Here is a 23891-nt window from a genome sequence, read left to right on the forward strand (position 1 = left end):
ACCAAGAAGTCCTTCAACCAGTGAATGAATAAATGAAAAAACTATGGTTCTGTCAATTTTAAATTATTTGTAAATGATATCTAAATTGAAAAAAAGATAACTAACAAACTTGGAGAAAATATTTGTAATTTATCCATTTAAACACATAGAAGATTCTTTGATACTGCAACAAAAAATTACCAAAACTTCAATAGATAAATGGGAAAAGAAGCAGCTACTAGCAAAAGAAAAAATCTATAAAAATGACATTTAAATATGAGAAAATGTTCAAACTCACTCAAAAATTTTAAAAATGCAAATTTAAAAAACACTGGATGTCATTACTCACCAGATTGGCAGTATTTTTAAAATATGAAAATTGGAAAATCTGAGTAAGATCAGTGCATTGTATCGATGTCAATGTCCTTGTTGTATTTCCTCAAGTTTTGCAAAATGTTACTGGGGAAAACTGGGTAAATAATACATGGGCTCTCTCTGTATTATTTCTTACAACTATATGTAAATTTACAACTATTCCAAAATAATCACACCACTGTATGTGACGGTGAAAAGACTGAAAAAAGTTTCATTAAGAGAGGTTTGGTTAAATGTCGTAAATACGTATAAAGGGAAAGTAAGAAGCCACTGCAAATATAAGCATATATGTGCATCTAATGCATTATGTATACATATATATATGCACTTATGACCATGGTTTAAACAGCATGTTGGTAAGATCTTCCATTTGCTTAAAACAAATACACACATATATGCACATACATGTATATATTATATATAAGGAAAACACATTCAGCTGGTGAAGCTGTGAGGACATAGGCACTCTCACACACAGCTGGTGCAAATGCAAACTATACAATCATTTTGGAGGGATATTTGGCAATACTTAAGACAGCAAAAGCAATTAATAACTCTTATAGGAGCACCTGTAGATACATCTTCAACAATACAAAAATTTATATACACAAATTTATTCACTGTAGCCTTGTTTACAATTGGAAAACACTAAAAAGAATCTAACTGCCTACACACCAGAGATTAGTTAAATAAACTACAGTCCATCCAAACAATGAAGTATAAGGCAGTGTAACTGAGCAGGACACTAAGGGGCCTTCCCAGGACATATTCCTCCCCCATATCCTCTGCTGTAGCTCCTCTCTGAAGTACCCAGATAACCATATCTCATGCATATTTCCCGAGTTTTCCAGGTGCTAAAAACCACCACCAAATGAAAGAAATTAACGACTTGATGATCATGCAGACCTTCTGGTGCATAAGGATTGATCATGTTAACTGCCCTGTTATCTCAACACCAATCAGAGAATTGTGCAGGAGCTGATCACAAACCCTGGGATTCCCCTCCCTCATCTTGCCTTTAAAAATGACTCCCCTCCTTCACCTTGCCTTTAAAAATGCTTTGCTGAAAAACTTGGGGAGTTCAGGGTTTTGGGGTTTTTTTAAATATTTATTTATTTAGGCTGCAAAGTTTCTTAGCTGCGGCACGCTGGATCTTTGTTGCAGCATGCAGGATCTTTAGTTGCGGCATGCGGACTCTTAGTTGTGGCATGCCTGTGGGATCTAGTCCCCCAACCAGAGATCGAAACCAGGCCCCCTGCACTGGGAGCACGGAGTCTTACCCACTGGACAACCAGGGGGTTTTGAGCAGGAGCCACCTGTATCTCCTTGCTTGGCCTTGCAATACTGTGCATCTTGTTCAGTAACAGCAGCAAAACTGAAAGTACACAAAGTATTTTCTCAAACCATAATATAATTCAACTAGAAATTAATAACAGAAAGATGACAGGAAACTCCCTAAAGAACTTAAATTTTAAAAACAATTATACCTTTAATTCTCAGAAGTTGAAATCTTTCTTGTATTTTTCATACTTCAACATAACATTTTTAGTCATTCCTTTACATTCATAACAACTGCTTTAAAGTCCTCAAAACATTAATTCTGTCATCTATGTCATTTCAGAGTCAGCTTCAATTAATAGATTTTTCTCCTTATGTTTTCCGGATCTATGCCAGCCTGACACTATTTTTTAAATCTGCTTTATTCACTTTTCAGAAGTAAAACTTTTGTTTCCTTCCCACTCTTTTCCAACATATCAGTAGTTAAAAATTACTGGCATAAGATAGTTATACAATCCGATTAAAAAATGAGCAGAAGAGCCAAATAACATTTTTCCAAACAAGACATACAGACGGCCAACAGATACATGAAAAGATGTTCAACATCATTAATCATCAGGGAAATGCAAATCAAAACCACAATGAGATATCACCTCATAGCTATTAGAATGACTATTAACAAAAAGACAAGAAATAAGTGTTGCTGAGTATGTGGAGAAAAGGGAACACTTATGGACTGCTGGTAGGAATGTAAACTGGTACAGCCACTATGGAAAACAGGATGAAGGTTCCTCAAATAATTAAAAACAGAACTACCATATGATCCAGCAAGTCCACTTCTGGGTACTTATCTGAAGGAAACAAAAACACTAACTCAAAAAGATATTCACACCCCATGATCACTGCTGCATTATTTACAATAGCCAAGACATGGAAACAACTTAAATGTCCACCAACAGATGAATGGATAAAGAAATTGTGGTATTTTATGTATATGTAAAATATATAGGGCTTCCCTGGTGGCGCAGTGGTTGAGAGTCCGCCTGCGAATGCAGACGACACGGGTTCGTGCCCCGGTCTGGGAAGATCCCACATGCCGCGGAGAGGCTGGGCCCGTGAGCCATGGCCGCTGAGCCTGTGCGTCCGGAGCCTGTGCCCCGCAACGGGAGAGGCCACAACAGCGAGAGGCCCGCATCCGGCAAAAAAAAAAAAAAAATATATATATATATATATATATATATATATATATATATACATAAAAATATATACTATACAAATATATACTATATATATGCACACCATATATATATATATATATATATGGTGTGCATATATATAGAATACATAAATACAATGAAATGTTATTCAGCCACAAAAAAGAAAGAAATCTTGCCATTTGTGACAATATGGATGGACCTTGAGGGCATTATGCTAAGGGAAATAAGTCACACAGAGAAAGACAAATGCTGTATGATCTCTCTTATATGTGGAATCTTTAAAAAAATCATAGATACAGCGAACAGATTAGTGGTTGCCAAAGGCAGAGGCGGAGGGTGGGAGAAATGGGAAAAGAAACTAAGACACCTGTAGACAGCATCAAGCATACCAACACACAAAATGAGAGGTCCAAAAGAAAAGGAGGGAGAGAAAGGGATATCAAGAATATTTGAAGAAAAAAGGAAAAAAAAGGAAGTCAATGTTGACAGACTCACTGAGAGACCAGATGACATGTTCTCCAGCATCACACCTCTGAAAAATTTTCTCTGGTATGTGTCCAGCAAGGCCTGCAATTCTTGACTGAAATCCACATTCACTTCCTTGGGTCACTGCTTTCTAAAACATCATGGATACTCTGCTTCCAAGAGGGCTTCCTGGAAAAGTTCCAAGGGAGGGTAGTTGATATGATAGTGCTGGAGAATGGGACTATATGTATAGAGTTTGGTGTTTCAGGCATATATGTCTCTCTGCTGACTATCCATGTGCCCTTTAGACATAATCAGGGATATATACACATTCTGAACAACATTTACTGAAAGAAATATCACATGAGGTATGGTGCAAAATAACCTGGAAATGTTCAAATCAAGTCATAATTCTCACTTCCAGACAGGTTATAAATTTTGAGAACATATTAACAAAACTGTCTTCCCCATCCATTTCAAATACACCTACAGATACATCATAAAGCAAACAATATCCCTGAGCTGTGAATATTCAACCATGACTATGGGTGGATCAGTCCCCATATAAACCTCAAGTTCCTCATCTGTGAAATGGTTTAACAATTATTTAGAACTTTTAAGAGTTCCAATGAGTTGATGAGTAAAGTACGTCCTATGTAGCAAATACTCAATAAATAGAAGTGATAGATCTATTTTTATTAAAATGACAGAGAACCTTGAAGCAATGTTCAGAATCCTGCAGGACTAAACAGGCTTCATATATAACTTGGGATCTGCAGTTGTAACCTCTCTCATCTCTGTACAACTCAGGTGTTCATTATAAGGTATAAGACATATCAATACAATTCAGAAGCACAAGCCAGAGGGCCATGAGACTTCTTTATTGAAAGATGGGCCCAGCCTGACCCCTCTCAATTTTCTCAGTGATCTCCAAATATCAGTTACCTTTGTCTGCTTTGTCTTCATCCTATCAATCTGTGAAAAGGTAATAGAAATCTCTTTATTTAGTCTAATGAAAGCTGTTCTCTCCAATCCTTCAATATTCTTCACAGGTCCCCAAATTATATTTTGTATACTATTTTGTTATCCATAATGCAGACCAAAACTAAGGAAGCAATATTCCCTATGCCTTCCATTCAGTTTTCAAATATGAATAAAGGGTAATTACAAAAAAAGAGTATTTGATGAAACAATGCCCAATCTACATAGCATAAGAAATTCAATGAATCCCAAATAGAAGAAACTCAAAAAAGATCCACACTGAGCTGTAGTATAATCAAAATGTTGAAACCCAAGAAAAAGAGAGAATCTTTTTTTTTTTTTTGGCTGCATTGGGTCTTCGTGGCTGCGTGCAGGCTTTCTCTAGTTACTGAGAGCAGGGGCTACTCTTCATTGTGGTGCGCGGGCTTCTCACTGTGCTGGCTTCTCTTGTTGCGGAGCACAGGCTCTAGGCACACAGGTTTCCGTAGTTGTGACTCACAGGCTCTAGAACGCAGGCTCAGTAGTTGTGGCACACGGGCTTAGTTGCTCTGCTGCATGTGGGATCTTCCCAGACCAGGGCTCAAATCCGTGTCCCCTGCATTGGCAGGTGGATTCTCAACCACTGCACCACCAGCGAAGCCCCCCCGCTTTTTATACATTTATGCATTTATTTATTTATTTTTGGCTGCACTGGGTCTTCATTGCTGCACGCCGGCTTTCTCTAGTTGTGGCAAGCATGAGCTACTCTTCACTGTGATGAACAGGCTTCTCATTGCAGTTGCTTCTCTTGTTGCGGAGCACAGGCTCTAGGCATGCAGGCTTCAGTAGTTGTGGTGCTTCAGTAGTTGTGGTGCGTGGGTTCAGTAGTTGTGGCTCGTGGGCTCTAGAGTGCAGGCTCAGTAGTTGTGGCGCACGGGCTTAGTTGCTCCGCAGCATGTGGGATCTTCCCGGACCAGGGATCGAACACATGTCCCCTGCATTGGAAGTCCCTCTTTTCTTGCTTTTAAGATTCTCTTTTTGAACTTTCCTGGTGGTCCAGTGGGAGAGAATCCACCTTCCAATGCAGGGGACATGGGTTCGATCCCTCATCGGGGAACTAAGATCCCACATGCCATGGGGCAACTAAGCCCACACACCACAACTACTGAGCTCACGTGCCTCAACTACAGAGCGCACACACTCTGGAGCCTGTGCGCCACAACTATAGAGCCCAAGCGCCACAACTAGAGAGAGAAAACCCACGCACCACAACTAGAGAGAAGCCCGCGCTCCACAATGAAAGATCCCGCACGCCTCAACAAAGACCCCACGTGCCTCAACTAATACCCGACGCAGCCAAATAAAAAAGCAAGAAAATAGAAGTAACTCATCCTCAGAAACCATGGAGGCCAGAGGCAGTGGAATGACATATTTTAAATGCTGGAACAAAAAAAAAGTTCTGAATGGTACAGATGAACCAGTTTGCAAGGCAGAAATAAGAGACACAGATGTAGAGAACAAATGTATGGACACCAAACACCAAGGAGGGAAGGGGGGTGGTGGGATGAATTGGGAGATTGGGATTGACATATATACACTAGTATGTATAAAACAGATAACTAATAAGAACCTGCCGTATAACACAGGGAACTCCACTTCACTGTACAGTAGAAACTAACACAACATTGTAAAACAGCTAAACCCCAATAATAAAAAATAAAGTCAAGAAGAAGCCAGAAAGGAAAAATAAAAATTAAAAAAGCTCTGAATCAACAAATCTATTTCTGACAAAACAATCTTTCACACAGAAGGGCAAGAAATCGACTTATGGCATGACAGCGTGAGGAGCTCGAGTGTCCTGCTCCCCACTGAAACTGACGAAAACTGTTAAAAAAAGAAACCCAACCATTTAAAGCCTCTGGAAATGGTTCTAAGGACAAAGAACTAATGAAGAAACATCTATTCAAGAACATCTTTTAAAATTCACTAAGAAAGGTAAGCCTACGGTATTTGAACCAAGACTACATTCTCCCTCCCACCGTTCTTCTCCCATCCCAGCTCAAGGAACGGGAGACTCTACTCAAGACTCCTGAAGCCAAGAACACAGGGCTCCCTCTCCACCCTCCCCACCCACCTCCCCCAGTCCCATTTAGAGAGCTTTCTTCCCTGGAAGAACAGGGCATTGGAGTTTCCCATCCAGCCACCAGCTGCCTATTGCTAGGGCTGAGTCCTGAACAAGTGTGGTTTAGAGGAACGGTTTCCCTTCTGCCACCTAACCCCAGGTGGTGGAATGTAGACTCTAATTGGGTGTGGTACATGGAGACTACTGGGACCCTGAACATCCTTGCCCTGGGCTGTGAGAGAAAGGCAAACTGAGAGGACCTCTGGTGGCACCCTCCCCTCCACTAAGTGCTCAGCTAACCGAGCAGAATTGTCTCTCAGAGAGAAACTTGCCATTGTCCAGAGAAACTTGCTATTGTCCCTACCCCCACCTCCAGAGACCAGACTCAGAGCTTTTGCTTGAGGGAAGAAGCAGACATTAAAACGGAGCGCCTATTCTCTTCTCAAAGGAACTGAACTGACTTCATTTGCAAGACCACGGAGAAAGTCAAGCCTAGAGGAGCCCTGAAACAACAGTGAGGTTGTAAAGAAAGGCAATTGGGAGAAGATTCAAAATATAGGCTAAACTGTAGGTCAGCTAGTTTGCAGGTGAGAACTGGGCAATAAGGCAAATGGGAGGAACCCTCCTACAGCCAGAACAAATATCAAACACTAACTTCAGCAACTATTTCTTCAAATGACCCACTATTTGATTGAATTAGTTTTCAGAATAGTTTATGCCCTAGGGCATTATGGAAAACAATTAAACAATCAGTTCACAGTAAGTGGAGCCTGGCTGCTGGGTGTGGTGAGAGACAGTCAGCTCTAACAAAACCCCTGTCATCCTAGGTTGGTGGTGGGTATATTCAAATTGCATCTCCCCAAGGAGCAACATCAGGGAACTAACCTTGTGGGAAAGGAGACTACAATGAGATACCTCTTCACACCCTCTAGGATGGCCAGAATTGGATAAGTCAGATAATGACAAGTGTTGGAGGAATGTGGACAAGTTAGAGCCCTCATACTGCCAGTATGAGTGTAAAATGATGCAGCCACTTTGGAAAAAAGTCTGACAGTGTCTCAAACTATTAAACACAGAGTTAACATATGATCCAGCAATAACACTCTTAAGTATACACCTAGAAAAATGAAAACATGTATCTACACAGAAACTTGTACACAAATGTTTTAGCAGAATTATTCTCTTTTTATTATTATTATTTATTTATTTATGGCTGTGTTGGGTCTTCATTTCTATGCGAGGGCTTTCTCTAGTTGTGGCAAGTGGGGGCCACTCTTCATTGCAGTGCACGGGTCCTCTCACTATCACGGCCTCTCTTGTTGCAGAGCACAGGCTCCAGACACGCAGGCTCAGTAATTGTGGCTCACGGGCCTAGTTGCTCCGTGGCATGTGGGATCTTCCCAGACCAGGGCTCGAACCCGTGTCCCCTGCATTGGCAGGCAGATTCTCAACCACTGCACCACCAGGGAAGCCCCAGAATTATTCTTGATAGCCTAAAGGTGGAAACAACCCAAATGTCCATAGATGGATGAACAGATAAACAAAATGTAGTATATCCATACTATGAATGGAACATTATTCAGCCATAAATGGGATGAAGTACTGATACATACTACAACATGGATGAACTTTTAAGCATTATGCTAAGTGAAAAAAGCCAATCACAAAAGGCCATATATTATATGATTCTATTCATATGAAATGCTCAAAACTGGGAAATTTATAGAGATAAAAAGTAGATTAGTGGTTACCTAGGGATGGGCAGGTGGGATTGAAGGGGGTATGGGTTTATGGCTAAAGCATATGGACTTCCTCTTGGAGTGATGAAAATGTTCTAAAATTGACTGTGGTGATGGTTGCACATATACTAAAAACTATTGACTTGTATACTTTAAATGGGTGATTGTATGCTATGGGTGATTGTATGCTATGAATTATACTTCAATAAATCTGTCAAAAGAGAACTGAAGGAAAAATTAAGACATTCCCAGATAAACAAAAGCTTAGGGAGTTCACTGCTAACAGACTTACCCTACAAGAATTGCCAAAGGGAGTTCTTCAGGCTAAAATGAAAGGATAATAGTAACTCAAAAGTATATGAAGAAATAAAGAACATGGGTAAAGGTAACTACATAGGTAAATATAAAAGCCAGTATTATTGTACTTTTGGTTTGTAACTCTTATTTTTTTCTATATGATTTAAAAACAAATGGACAGGCTGATTCTAAAATTCACATGGAATTACAAGAGGCCCTGAATAGCCAAAACAATATTAAAAAAGGACAAAGTTGGAGGACTGACACTTCTCAATTTTAAAAATTAGCACAATCTACAGCAATCAAAATAGTGGCACTGGGGGCTTCCCTGGTGGCGCAGTGGTTGAGGGTCCGCCTGCCGATGCGGGGGACGCGGGTTCGTGCCCCGGTTCAGGAGCATCCCACATGCCACAGGGCGGCTGGGCCCGTGGGCCATGGCCGCTGGGCCTGCGTGTCCAGAGCCTGTGCTCCGTGGCGGGAGAGGCCGCAGTGGTGAGGGGCCCGTGTACTGCAAAAAAACCCAAACAAACGAAGAAAAACAGTGGCACTGGAATAAGGATAGAAACAGGTGGGGTCTGAAAGACCAAAAACAAACCCATACATCTATGGCCAACTGATTTCAACAAGGGTGCCAAGACCATTCAATGGGGGAATTAACAGTCTCTTCAACATATGGTGCTGGGATAATTGGCTATGCACATGTAAAAGAATGAAGTTGGACCCCACATCATATATAAAAATTAACTCAAAATGGATCTATGACATAAATGTAAGAGCTAAAACCATAGAACACTTAGAAGAATAAATAGGGATAAATCTTCATGACCTTGAATTTGGCAAAGAATTCTTAGATTTGACACCAAAAGTACAAGCAACAAAAGAAAAAAAATAGACTAAGTGGACTTCAGACTTTAAAAACCTGTACACCAAAGGACATTACCAAGAACGTGTAAAAAACATATACAGAATGGGGAAAAATTTGCAAATTATATATATGATCAGTCTACTATCCATAATATATAAAGAATTTATAACTCAACAACAAACACCCAAATTTAAAAACGGGCAAAGGGCTTGAATAGACATCTCTGCAAAGAAAATATACAAATGGTCAACAAGTACGTGAAGATGCCCCAAATCATTAGTGATTAGGGAAATGCAAATCTAAACCACAATGACATATAACTTCAAACACACTAGAATGGTTGTAATTTTAAAATTAAACAAACAAACAAAAACAGGAGATAACAAGTGTTGGCAAGGAGGTACGGTAATTCTATGTTTAACTTATAGAGAAATTGTCAAACTGTTTTCCACAGTGGCTGCACCATTTTATATCCCAGCAACAATGTATGAGAGTTCCAATTTCTCTACTTCCTTGCCAGCACTTGTTTCCTGGTTTTGGTTTTTTAATAAATTAGATTCTGTCCTCAATTTAGAAGAAATTTCACTTGGCCCCTGTTACTGTTACCCAGATAACAGGCACTTAAAAATTCATCTTTTTTATTGACTTAAAATTTTCTCTTCAAAATGTATAAAAAATAACCCATGCTAGAAAAAGTTCATTATGTCACAAAAGTTTCAGAAATGCATGGGAAAAAGAATCACTTTAAAATAATGGTTACCTCTGGGGAAGAGGTGAGAGATGCAATCAGGGATGGGTACACAGGGGACTTCAACTATAATGGTAATGTTTAATTTTTTATGTTTGGTTGGTGAGAAAAGAGATTCACTGTATTATTCTTTATATGTTTGTATATACCTTAAGTATTTCATAACATATATAGAAAGCCCCCCAAAAAAGACAAAGAAAAGAAAGTTAATCCAACATTCCTTCACCACTCACTACCACCACCAAAAACAAAAACACTAAATCATACTAGATAGAGTACTCTACAACTTACTTTTCTCACATAACAGTACATTACAGCATTCTCTAAATCAAGAGTGTAAAGAGGTAAATCTGTTTCCACAGCTTCAAAATATTTCATAATACGAATGCCCCACAATTTATTCAAACATCCTCCTATTGATGGATATACAGGCTGTTTCCAGTTACCTGTCACAAAAACAAAGCTACAAAGGCATCCTTGTTCATATGTCCTTATACAATGGTACATTTATTTCTGTAGGATGTATTCTTAAAAGTCAGACTATTAGGTTCCAGTATTTAGTCAAGTGGTATCTGTATTTTTTATTTCCCTAAACACTGGCAGATTATTTTTTCAAAAGGTTACAGCAATTCATACTCTCCAGCAACGTGTATGAGTGAGATGTGGGCATTTCTTGAGTGAAATTTCTTTTAACCACCTAAGCATTTAATAGATTAAATTCAGTTTTACTGTCTTCCCCATACAGTAAACATGTTATGATATTATGCTTAACATAAATTTATTTTCACCAAGAGATCTGAACACGGGAAATTTAGCTCTTTTCTTACTCATTGAGTAATCAAACTAACAATCCACAAAATAACATAGCAACTCCCACAAATATTATCTATACACACACACAAACACACACACACACACACCTCTACCTCTGACATGCTTCCAGAACAAATGTTAAGTATTACATGCCCAAAAGTCCTTATTTGGGGTACATATAAAGGGCATAGAAAAAAATTTTTAATCTAGCCCACAATGAATATGTTACAAACTGACTGGTTTGTCAAAGCTACTAAGTTTGCACATGAAAGTCAGCCCGAAGGAATTAAGGACGGGTAGGCCCAACAGGTTAGGCAGTTCCTGAAAGTGCTCGAGGGAGACAGAATTTTTCATTTTAGGGCGTCATGGTGTCAAAAAAAAACCATTTAAAAAAGTAAAACAAAGAGGAAAACGACCCAGGATCGCTCCCAGGAGCTAGTTTGTGCAACCACCTATCCTAATCCGTGACAGTAAGGTGATTAAGGAGAGAGAAATTATTCTCCGATATTTTGAAGAGAGGAGAGAGAGAAAGATAAAATGCAGGCCGGCTCCTCCCCCACTCAGGCAGGCCACGCGATCCCGAAGTGTGTAACCTTGCTAACGGTGACTTTTCTACCCGATGTGAGGTTCAGCACTCACCACAACACAAATACCGGCGAGTTCTTGGACACTCCTTAGTAGATTCGTCCTTTGGCCGCCTTTCCATATCTGGTACGCCTGCAGCGCTTACACGCCATGCGAACGCCGCCATCTTAGGTCTTAGATGAGCTCTAAGGGATAGGGCGATAGAAACGTGAGTTGGGCGTCACAGCCAAATAGCGCCGGCACCGAACCGCCGTGCACTGCCCAAATGGCTCCCCCAGCAACGTGACCCAGGCGCCCTGCGGCCCCTCCCCAGTGTTCCTGACCAATTCCGCTTCCTGTTACAGCGTTTATCTCCGCTGAAATTCCCTCGTTATTTCCCATTTTCTTTCCCTTCATTTCTTTCTTTTTCCATTCCAAATTGCTTTTATCTTTGCCCCGACTCCTTTCCACATTTCTAGGTATCTCTCATTCTAGTCAACTTTCATTTACCTCACATGTGTATAGCATTTTTTAATAGACAAACCTATCTTTCTGTTATTTTACCAAATTATCACAACATTATAAGGTAAGCTGGGAACTGATGTTCCCTGTTTTATCGATGAGGAAACTAAGGCTTAGAGAGATGAACCAATTTTCCAAAAGCTGCAACAGCTAGTGAGTGTTAGACTGTACAAAACCTAATTCTTTTCATTCCACTGAGCTCCGTGCTCCTATAGATCATGGTCTACTTCAACCAGCTAATTGAAAAGATGAGAAAACTGTACAGAGATGGGAAGGGTTTAGGCCTAAATTCATACAATAAATCAATGACAAAACTGGATTCAAAACAAGATGCTTCCTTGTTTAATTCTGTAACAGAAAGCGTCTTTATAAAGTGGTTGGGATGCTGTTCTCCAGCCCAAAAGTCCTTCTTTTAGACTTCGCTCAACTTCTGACTCCTCTAAGAAGCCTCTATATTAATCAAAACGTGTATCTTTTTTGGCCCCTCTCCATGAGGAAAAATACACTAGCTGGATGCCAGCCCCCAAAACATTTTCTTAAACTGAGACTCAAACTTGTTTGTGCAAAATTACATGTGAATGGTGTGGAAGGTTAGTGGGGGAAGGTTCGTGCTTCACAGTTAAGGAAAAGACAATTTAGAGGTCTTAATTCCTTTCCAAAGGATTAGTTTCTACATTCTAAAATTATCATTAGTTTTCTACAAGAACCCAGCATAGAACACCTCTTATTCTATTCATTTACCTCATTACTTTCCCTTTCTTTATGTTGATATTGTCACCCTCAAATAGGAAGTAATGGTAGAGAACTGTATAAACATCTGGGCCTTGATGTGTGGCCATTTTCATGTAAAATACTGCATAGACCCGACCTGTGTTGTCAGTAATGTGTGTAGTGAGGTGAAAAGGACTTAGCTTAGCTTAAAGTATGTCATTTCCTGGGGTTTAGACATGTTTGAGCACAGTTTGGAAACTGGTTGGTAGGGCAGACACCAGAAATCAATTGCAAGAAGAACTGCTGAACTCTTGAGAAAGAATTCATTTTAAGAGAGGATGGAGTCAGGCAGACAGCCTAGGGTAAATGGAGGGTCAATTCTGGGTATTGCAGATCTGTGACTTCAACTATCTTTTCCCATCAAGTGGCATATCTCTTGGTTGTACTATAAAATGTATTTATTTTAAGCTAGGTACACAACATCTCTCTGCAGTGATTTAATGGTAAGTAGAAAGGTGGAGAAAAATAAGTGAAACCTATTACAGTTTTGCTCTGATGACTCTCAGGATGTTTTCTGTCTGGAAAAATGACTGGATTTAAAGAAATATATATAAATAAATAATCAGCAGGAAGCATTAGTAGAACAATAGGCTTGTAAAACTGCTAGTCAATTTTAGGGGAAAAAAACCCTGATGCACTGGTTTTATTTAGTGGTGTTTCAAATTGAAAGGTGCTGGACCCAGAGACCTAGGAGCAGAAAAGCCCTATTAATTTACAGCCAAAATGGAAGCTTCGTACCCCTGCCTCCACCCACTCACATTTCCCCTAGTCTGCCTACCTTGATTCCAACCCAAGAAAAATTCCTCCAGAAAACACCAGAGACAGAGATTCGTTCTCCTCAAGGCTGATCCTCTTAGCTTCCTGGACTCTACTGGTGCAGTCAGTACCTGTTCCATTCTCTATGAGAGTCCAATTTTCCTCTTTCATAAGTAATTGTTCCAAAAGTAGTAAAACTGTCTCCTGCAAGGATATAAAATCCAAATAGGCAAAAGAAGAGTTGGGGTTTCACCATCATCCAGCCACATTTAGCAGGCACTTACTTATAAAGGGCTCTAAGCTGGAGAATTTACAAAGATAATTGCACAGACCTCTGGGAAAATAGTTTCTGTTACCTTTGCATTCATACCTAAGGCAAATAAATGAATAATGGATCTATAAATGACAATCAAAATAATTGATGCATGCAAAGTTAGACTCTGCATTTGATTTGAATACATTCATTTGAAACATGAGTTGGGAAAAAGTACAATTTGTTGTGGCAAATGGGAGAGCAGATATAACAGTTTATTCATTCATTAAGAACTTACATGTAAAGAATAGGGCTACACAAGAGGTTAGTAGAGAGTACAAATATGAATGAAACTAAGTATTGGTCCTCAAGGAGATTAGATTCAAGTTGGGGAGGGGAAAATAAGAGGAGTTCTAAAGAATTATAAGCAGTATCTTTGTATCAGGCACTGTACTAGGTACAAGGTGGGAATAAAAGTGAGTCTTGAATGTGTTAGCCTCAGGGAATATACAGACTAGTGGGGCAAAATAAAACCTGAAGGTTGGGTAATATTTTTATTAGGGGACTCAAGGAGAGGAAAAGTATTTAATACACATATTTCAACACCTAAAATGATTTATAAAGTCATACATTTTGCAAAGCTGTACTAAGTGATGCAGCGAATGTGAAGAACAACAACAAAAAGAAATCTATGAATATACTGCAAACCAATGAGGGCAATATATTAGAAGGAAAATATATCATGAGACATCTAAAAATCACACTATTTACATTATGTGTAAAGTCGACCTATCCTGAAGCACTTTAAAAATTTTTTAAATTGAAATATAGTTGACTTACAATGTTATATTAGTTTCAGGTGTACAACATAGTAATCGATATTTTTATAGATTGTACTCCATAAAAGTTATTATAAAATATTGGCTACATTCTCTGTGCTATACATTACATCCTTGTAACACATCTATTTTATATCTAGTAGTTTGTACCTCTTAATCCCTCTCACCCATTTTGCCCCTCCCCCCACCTCTCTCCCTTGTGGCAACCACCAGTCTGTTCTCTGTATCTGTGAGTCTGTTTCTGTTTTGTTATTTTTGTTCATTTGTTTTATTTTTTAGATTCCACATATAAGTGAAAACACACAGTATTTGTCTTTCCCTGTCTGACTTATTTCACTAATCATAATACCCTCCAAGTTCATCCATGTTGTCACAAATGGTAAGATTTCATTTCTTTTTTATGGCTGAGTGATAATCCATTGTAAATATATACTACATCTTCTTTATCCATTCATCTGCTGATGGACACTTTGGTTGCTTCCGTATCTTGGCTATTGTAAATAATGCTGATATGAACTTTGGGGTGCCTGTATCTTTTTGAATTAGTGTTTTCATTTTCGTTGGCTAAATAACCAGGAGTGGAATTGCTGGATTGTATGGTAGTTCTATTTTTATTTTTTATTTATTTATTTTTTGTGGTACGTGGGCCTCTCACTGTTGTGGCCTCTCCCGTTGCGGAGCACAGGCTCTGGACGCGCAGGCTCAGCGGCCATGGCTCACGGGCCCAGCCGCTCCGCGGCATGTGGGATCTTCCCGGACCAGAACACGAATCTGTGTCCCCTGCATTGGCAGGTGGACTCTCAACCACTGCGCCACCAGGGAAGCCCTATTTTTAATTTTTTGAGTAATCTCCATACTGTTTTCCATAGCAGTTGTACCAATTTACATTCCCACCAACAGTGTACTAGGGTTCCCTTTTCTCCACATCCTTGCCAGCACTTGTTATCTTTTTGACAAAAGCCGTCTGACAGGTGTGAGGTGATATCTCACTGTGATTTTGATTTGCATTTCCCTGATGATTAATGATTTGAAACTCCTTTTTCATTGAGATATAATTCAGACACCATAAAATTCACATTTCAAAGAGTATGATTCAGCAGTTGTTAGTATACTCATAGACTTGTGTAATCCTTACCACTATCTAATTTCAAAACACTTTCATCATCCCAAAAGGAAATTCCATAACTATTATCAATTATTCCCTCTTTCCCAAAATAAGTCCCTGGCAAATACTAATTTTTCTTCTGTCTCTATGGATTTACCCCTTCTGAATATTTCATATAAAGTAAATCATACAATAGGTGGCATTTTGTGCCTGACTTCTTTTACTTAGCATAGTAATATGTATATTTGAGTTGTTTCTACTTCTTAGCTATAATGAATAATGCTTCTATGAACATTCATGTATGAGTTTTTGTGTGGATATATATTTTCAATTCTCTAGGGAATATACCTAGGAGTGGAACTTCTGGGTAATATGGAAACACTGTGTTGAACCCTTTGAAGAATTGCCAAACTGTTTTCCAAGGTACTGCATCATTTTACATTCCCACCAGCAGTGGAACAGGGTTCCAGTTTTTCCATATCCTTGCTAACATTTTTCATTTTAATTATAGCCAGCCTAGTAGGTGTGAAGTAGCATCTCACTGTAGTTTTGATTTGCATTTCCCTGATGGCTAATAATGTAGAACATCTTTTTATGTGCTTATTGGTCATTTGTATATCTTTTTCCAAGAAATGTCTATTCAAATACATTGCCCATTTTTTGATCAGGTTATTGGTCTTTTACCATTGAGTCATAAGAGTTTTATATATATTCTGGATACATGTCCATTATCAGATACATGGTTTGCAAATATTTAATCTGATTCTATGGGTTTTTTCAATTCCTTGATGTGTCCTCTAGAGGACAAAAAATTTTAATTTTGATTAAGTATAATTTATCTGGGTTTTTTGGTATGTGTTGTTGTTCCTTGGGCTTTTGATGTCATATTTAAGAAACCATTGTCTAACCTGAGGGCGTGAAGATGTACACCTAAGTTTTCTTCTAAGAGTTTTACAGTTTTAGCACTTACACTTAGATCTTTGATCTATTTTGAGTTAATTTTTGTATATTGTGGGAAATAAGGATCCAACTTATTTCTTTTTTTTTAAAGCAATTTTTAAATTTATTTATTTATTTTATTGGCTGCATTGGTTCTTCGTTGCTGTGTGTGGGCTTTCTCTGGTTGTGGCAAGTGGGAGCTACTCTTCGTTGCAGTGTGCGGGCTTCTCATTGTGGTGGCTTCTCTTGTTGCAGAGCGCGGACCCTATAGTGCACAGGCTCAGTAGTTGTGGCTCGCAGGCTCTAGAGCGCAGGCTCAGTAGTTGTGGCACATGGGCTTAGTTGCTCCGCAGCATATGGGATCTTCCCAACCAGGGCTCAAACCCATGTCCCCTGCATTGGCAGATGGATTCTTAACCACTGTGCCACCAGGGAAGTCCCAAGACTAGTCTTTCTTTGTTGAAAATTAGTTGAACATAAATGTGAGAGCTTATTTCTGAACTCTCAATTCTATTCCATTGATGTAAATATATGTCTAACCTTACATCAGTACCATAAGTCTTAATTGCTGTAGCTTTGAAGTAAGTTTTAGAATTAAGAAGTATGAGTGCTACAACTTTCTTTTTCCCCAAAATGTTTTAGCTATTCTGCTCTCTTGCAGTTCCTTATGAATTTCAGGATTAGCTTGGTAAATTTTGAAATAATCAAGGTGGAGTTTTGGGGTTTTTATAGGGATTGTGTTGGATGTGTAGAAAATTGGGGGAAATATTGGCATTGTCTTCCAACCCATGAACAGGGAATGGATGTCTTCCCATATATTGATCCATAGGTCTTCTTAATTTTTTCAATGACATTTTGAACCTTTCTATGTACAAACTTTGCACTTTTTTGTTAAATATATTCCTAAGTGGTTTTATGCTATTTTATTTAGTTTTTTAATACTGTTTTTTAAAAATATTTATTTATTTGTTTGGCTGCATTGCGTCTTAGTTGAGGCATGCAGGATCTTCATTGTGGCATGTGAGATCTTTAGTTGTGCCACGTGGGATTTTCAGTTCTGGCATGCGAACTCTTAGTTGCAGTATGTAGGATCTAGTTCCCTGACCAGGGGTCAAACTGGGGCCCCCTGCAGTGGGAGTGCTGAGTCTTAGCACTGGACCTCCAGGGAAGCCCTGGCTTTATGCTATTTTAAATGGAACTTTCTTAATTTCACTTTCAGAGTTTTCACTGCAAGTGTATAAAGCTACAACTGATTGTTGTATATTGGTATTGTATTTTACGACTTTGTTAAAATGGTTTATTAGTTCTAGTTCTAGTAGTTTTTATGGATTTCTTAGGATTTTCTATATACAAGATTATGTCATTTAAAAATAGATATAGTTTTATTTCTTTTTCTTGCCTAATTGCCCTGAACCTCCACTACAAGGCTGAGACTATGCATCCTTGGCTTGTTCCTGATCTAAGGAAGAAAGGGATTTCATAGGTGCTGTATTAGCTTCCTATTGCCACTATAACAAATTATCGCTAAGTTAGTGACTGCAAATAACACAGATTTATTCTCTTTACAGTTCCGGAGGCCAGAAATCTGAAATCAGTTTCACTTAGTTAAAATCAAGGTGTTAGCAGGCCTGTGTTCCTTCTGGAGGCTATAGGGGACAATCCGTTTCCTTTCATTTTCTTGCTTCTAGAGACTGCATGCATCCCTTGGCTTGTGGGCCTCTTCCTCCATCTTCAAATCCAACAGTGTAACATCATCTCTAATCTCTTTTTTTTTTTTTTTTTTTTTTGCGGTACGCGGGCCTCTCACCGCCGCGGCCCCTCCCGCCGTGGAGCACAGGCTCCAGACGCGCAGGCCCAGCGGCCATGGCCCACGGGCCCAGCCGCCCCACAGCACGCGGGCACGAACCCGTGTCCCCTGCATCGGCAGGCGGACCCCGAACCACTGCGCCACCAGGGAAGCCCCATCATCTCTAATCTCTCACCTCTGCTTCTGGCCTCTCATCTTCTCTCTTTGACTCTGATCCCCTGCTTCCCTCTTATAAGGAACCTTGTGATCACACTGGGCTCATCTGAATAATCCAGCATAATCTCCCCATCTCAAGATCTTAATCACATCTGGAAAGTCTCTTTTACCATGTGAAATAACATGTTTACAGGTTCTGGGAATTAGGACAAGGACCATTATTCAGCCTACCAAAGATGCCCTTTTTCAGTTTGGGTAAGTTCCCTTCTATTCCTAGTTAGGTGTTTTCTTTCATAAAAGAGTTTGGATTTTGTTAAAGGTATTTTTCTACATTTATTGAGATGATCATGTGTTTTTTTGTGCTTCTTCTATTAATAGGTTGATTGATTTTCCTATGTTGAACCAACTTAGCATTCCTGCAATAAATCCCACTTGATCATGACATATAATTCTTTTTATATTTCCAGGTTCAGTTTGGTAGTATTTTGTGGAAGACTTTTGTGTCTATATTCTTAAGAGATATTGGTCAGTAGTTTCCATTTCACATGTTATTACCTGGTTTTGGTATCAGGGTAATTCTGGCCTCAGAGAATGAGGTGAAAATTGTTCTTTCCTCTCCTGTTTTTTGGAAGAGTTTGTGAAGGACTGTTAATTCTTTAAACATTTAATACAATTGACCAGTGAAGCCACCTAGGCCTGGGCTTCTTTTTATGAGCTTTTCTTTGATTACTAATTCTCTCTCCTCACTTTTAAAGGTCTATTCAGGTTTTTTTATTTCTTTTTGAGTCAGTTGTTGATAGTTTTCTCCTTTTGCATGCTACTTAACTATTTCAGATGAAATTTCTACAGGATTTAAGTCATCAGAATAGTTATGAGCCAAGTCATTGGATGCTTTGTGTAAGTCAGAAGTATTCATAGAAAATAATTTTTCTCTTCTTAAAAATGAAAACTGTGAGGGTACTTCACTTAATTTTTCATATTTCCACTTCAAATGTGAAATTAGGGCATCTATAATTTCCTCAATTTCTATTTGATATGCATTTTCTCCACAATAATTGATGCTCTCATCTGGTGATTTGAACATTTACAATTTATTTCCTTTTTTTACATTTATTTTCAAATTCAGAAAGAAAATTCATATCTGTTGATAAAGTTTTACATTCATAAAACATACTTTCAAAGTTGATTTTTTCATTAGCATTAAAAATATATAGAAATATGTATATTTGAGCACACATATTTTCTTTTGCTTCAGGCTCTAATATGGCTCAGTACAGCACTGCCGGTTTCTGTCTTTACTTAAAATTTCAGTATTCTGTTCATCATGGGTCTATTGCACTAACTTTAATTTTTTTTAAATATTGCATTTACAACTTCATGTCCACTAAGGATGACTATAATAAAAAAGACAAGTGTTTGTAAGATTGTAGAAAAATTGGAACTCTCATATATTGTTGGTGGGAATGTACAGTGAGGGATAGTTTGGCAGTTCCTCAAAAAGTTCAACCTAACGTTACCATATGACCCAACACTTCCACTCCTAAGTATATGCCCAAGACAAAACATATGTCCACACAAAAACTTGTTCATAACTGCATTATTCATAACAGCCAAAAAGTAGAAATAACTCAAATGTCCATCAACTCATGAATGGATAAACGGAATGTAGTATATCCATAGAATGGATGAACCTTGAAAACATTATACTAAAGAAACCAATCACAAAAATACCCATATTGTATAATTTTACTCACATGAGGTGTCTAGAATAGACAAATCCATAGAGACAGAAAATAGCTTTGTGGTTGCCTAACACTGGGAGGAAAGGGGTTGAAGTTGAGGGGCGTGGGGACTGACTCCTAATGGGTACAAGGTTTCTTTTTGGGGTGATGAAAATGCCGTAAAAATATATTATGGTGGTGGTTGTACAACTCTGTAAATATACTAAAAACCATTTTATTGTGCACTTTAAATTTAAAATAAAGCTGTAAAAAAGTAAACAAATACATTAAAATATTATTTATCTTTATTACTGAGTTTTTGATGCTTTCTTAAATTTTACATCAAAGGCAAGTGCCATACCTTATCCTAATCCTGGCTCTGACATTCTTGCATTAAATCATGCATTGCCCTAAAGCTACTGATCCCTGAAATTCCAACCATTAGAAATTATTACTTTACCCTGAGGTTTTCATTCCTATTAGAATGTTAATTTCCCAAGAGAAAGAGGAGCAGAGAATATCCCAGTAAGTAGTGTCCACCATTCGCATCTTGTAAGTGAAGTTATTGGTTCTTTTCCCCAGAACATTTTTTAATGGGAAAGTGTGAGACATTAGGGCTCTGAAACAAAGAGGGAACTGGGGATGAGAGAAGTCAAGAAAAAAAAATTGAGGGCAACAGAAGCAAATTGTGCCTTTTTAATATAAATTTCCTATGATTAACTTATCTAATATTTATTGAATACCTACTCTGTGTCAGGCTCTGGGGTAGGTACAGGAGTACAGCAGTGAGCAAAACAGATAGGTTCCATGCTTTCAATGACTTCACAATCTGGTAGGTGAGATAGACCAGTAAAGGCCTGATTTTGTATAGTGCCAAGTACTGTGATAAAGGCATGAGATAGTGCACAGAGGAAGGAAAGTATTAGGGTTTGCACAGTGCTTTATAGTTTACAAAGCACCTTCTCACCCATGATCTTGCTTGATCTTCACAACAACCCTCTGAGTTTTTCAGAACAGAGATTGGTATTCTCATTTTACACATGAAAAAAATGAGGTTAAGCTGAACGGTAGTCAAGACGAGAATCCAGGTTTCATGATCTTTTCACTATATCCTGCAATTCTTGCACACAGAGCCCTGTCTACTCTCCTCAGGTCATTGTACTGGAGCTATAAGAGGAGTGACTGAATGAGTTTAATTTTCTATCTTCCTTCACACCCTCAAAATCTGCTCTCACAGATACTCCCAAAGCCTTAGCCAACACTAGAAAAGGATGAGGGAGGCAGGAGTGAACAGGTCCTTAGCCAAAAGATATATACACATTGTACTGGGATATACTAGAGTTCCCCTTCATGAATTCTGTGCCAGCCTCTTGCTCTTTGCCAAGTAGACTAATAAATGGCATTATTGATCATCTCTAAACAAACACCTCAATCTATGCAAATGTGAACTGAATCTCTCTGCCTGTTACACTCTATGTAATTTCAAGGAAATCCAAAACATGTTTCTGATTTATTTGCATTTACCTCATAAAAATATTTATAGAAAGAGCTGGCTTCCCTGGTGGTGCAGTGGTTGAGAGTCCGCCTGCCGATGCAGGGGACACGGGTTCGTGCCCTGGTCCGGGAAGATCCGACATGCCACGGGGCGGCTGGGCCCGTGAGCCATGGCCGCTGAGCCTGCGCGTCCGGAGCCTGTGCTCCACAACAGGAGAGGCCACAGCAGTGAGAGGCCCGTGTACCACAAAAAAAAAAAAAAAAAAAAGAGCTATGTGCTGGACTTCCCTGGTGGCGCAGTGGTTAAGAATCTGCCTGCCAATGCAGGGGACACAGGTTCAATCCCTGGTTTGGGAAGATCCCACATGCCACAGAGCAACTAAGACCGTATACCACACCTGCTGAGCCTGTGCTCTAGAGCCCTCGAGCTAAAACTACTGAGCCCACATGCCACAACTACTGAAGCCCATGCACCTAGAGCCCATGCTCCACAACAAGAGAAGGCACCGCAGTGAGAAGCACACGCACTGCAACGACAAGTGACCCCAACTCTCAGCAACTAGAGAAAGGCCACGTGCAGCAATGAAGACCTAATGCAGCCTAAAATAAATAAATAAATAAATAGATAGATAAATAAATAAATAGATAGATAAATAAATAAATAGCTATGTGCTGCCCCAATGCCTTTTTTGGCTTCTTAATAAGCCTAAGTTATCTTTTGCTATTCTTAAAACTGGACCCTTCTGTGCCAAGGATGGCTATTTGTTTTTGGTATGCCAGAATGCTGCAGTATGACTCAAATAGGCTATGCAATTTGAATTTTAGGTTCAAAAGCTTTGACCAAAGATTGAAAAGCAAAATTCTAAGTTTAGTCATAATAACCTCACTCAGATCTCAGGCTTCCCAATCAGATCACCTTCATACTCTGAACTTAGATTCTAGGCACACCCTCGAGACTGAGATTTTAAAACTCACCTCCAGGTTCACTCTCCTAATCTTTGCACTCTTCTACTTAAAACAAACAAACACACAAGAATTGTTCTTCCTCAGTGACCACACAAAAAGGTGTTGAGCTTCTATTGAGTTAGATAGGATTTGGCCTTAGACTAGAGAAACTTTGGCTGGTATGGTATAAGGATGCCCCTTATATACCAAGACTGTAAATGCCTGGATGCTAAAATAGCTAAAGTTTTAGAGATTCACTGAATTACATTAGCTGGTAAGGCTAAGGAAGCTGAGGGGCAAAAGAGACTATAAAAACGTTTCTGAGGATTTATAACAGTAATAACTAACGCTTATGTAGTACGCCAGGGATTAGTTTAAGAGCTTTACATATATTTGCTCTTTTATTTGTGCAGCAATCCTATGAGATTGGTACTATTATCACATTTTATAGATGGAAACCAGAGGTTAAGCAACTTGCCCCAAGGTCACACGACTAACAAGTGACAGAGATAGTGTTTAAACACAGGCAACTAGGATCTAGATCCATGATATACTATGATATATATGGCTTTGCTAAGAAACTGGTCCCTTCACCCTCCCAAATACCAGCTCTCAGGTACCTGGAACTCTACAGATAGGTATAAATATAGATATTTTCTTTTAGCTTAAGGCTTTATATTCTATTAAAATGAGTACAGTCTGTTTTCAGAATGAATGGGTTTTGCTTCAAAGGCTTGCTTTTAAGTTCTTGGGAACTCAGAATGCATTTTCCCATAGAAACAACATTATACATAATAGTTAAGTTATCAGGCCAGACTGTAGAAATCTATTTAACTTTTGGAAAACTGAACCATAAAAATAATATAACCGATCTGAGCCTTAGGTATTAGAAGAAGAAGGTCCTGTTGTTCATGGGATAGAGTATAGGGGGAGGAAAGGAAGAGAGTTACCTTCCCTTTCTTAAGCAGAGAGCCAGTCCATCGGCAAAATATTCAAATAGGTTGCTTTTTGTAGCCCCTTGCTTTATAGAGCCCCTCCCCCCAGACTCTTGAGTGCCAAAACCCACAGGCTCATCCTAGGAGATCACATATGTACTTTTGCCACACAACAAAATAACACAAACATAGTGGCTTAAAATATTAATTACATCCATTTATTAAC

At 38.9% G+C, this 23891-nt stretch overlaps 1 protein-coding gene across 5 annotated transcripts in view; it reads right to left on the minus strand.

Annotated features, from left to right (window-relative positions):
• The window catches only part of LOC308608922 (uncharacterized protein), a 309206-nt gene extending 297543 nt beyond the window's left edge, over positions 1–11663 (minus strand). For 4 of the 5 annotated variants that reach the window (XR_014014244.1, XR_014014246.1, XR_014014247.1 and 1 more), the window contains exons 1-2: positions 11498–11663; positions 3345–3503 (exon numbers count right to left, since the gene is read on the minus strand). The gene's annotated coding sequence lies outside the window, so the exon portion shown is untranslated. The remainder of the gene's footprint in view (positions 1–3344; positions 3504–11497) is intronic. The other variant, XR_014014245.1, reaches the window with a different exon arrangement.
• Between the last annotated feature and the right edge of the window lie 12228 nt (positions 11664–23891).

Source organism: Mesoplodon bidens (genome assembly GCF_964165515.1).
Source record: "Mesoplodon bidens genome assembly, chromosome: X".
NCBI lineage: Eukaryota > Metazoa > Chordata > Mammalia > Artiodactyla > Ziphiidae > Mesoplodon > Mesoplodon bidens.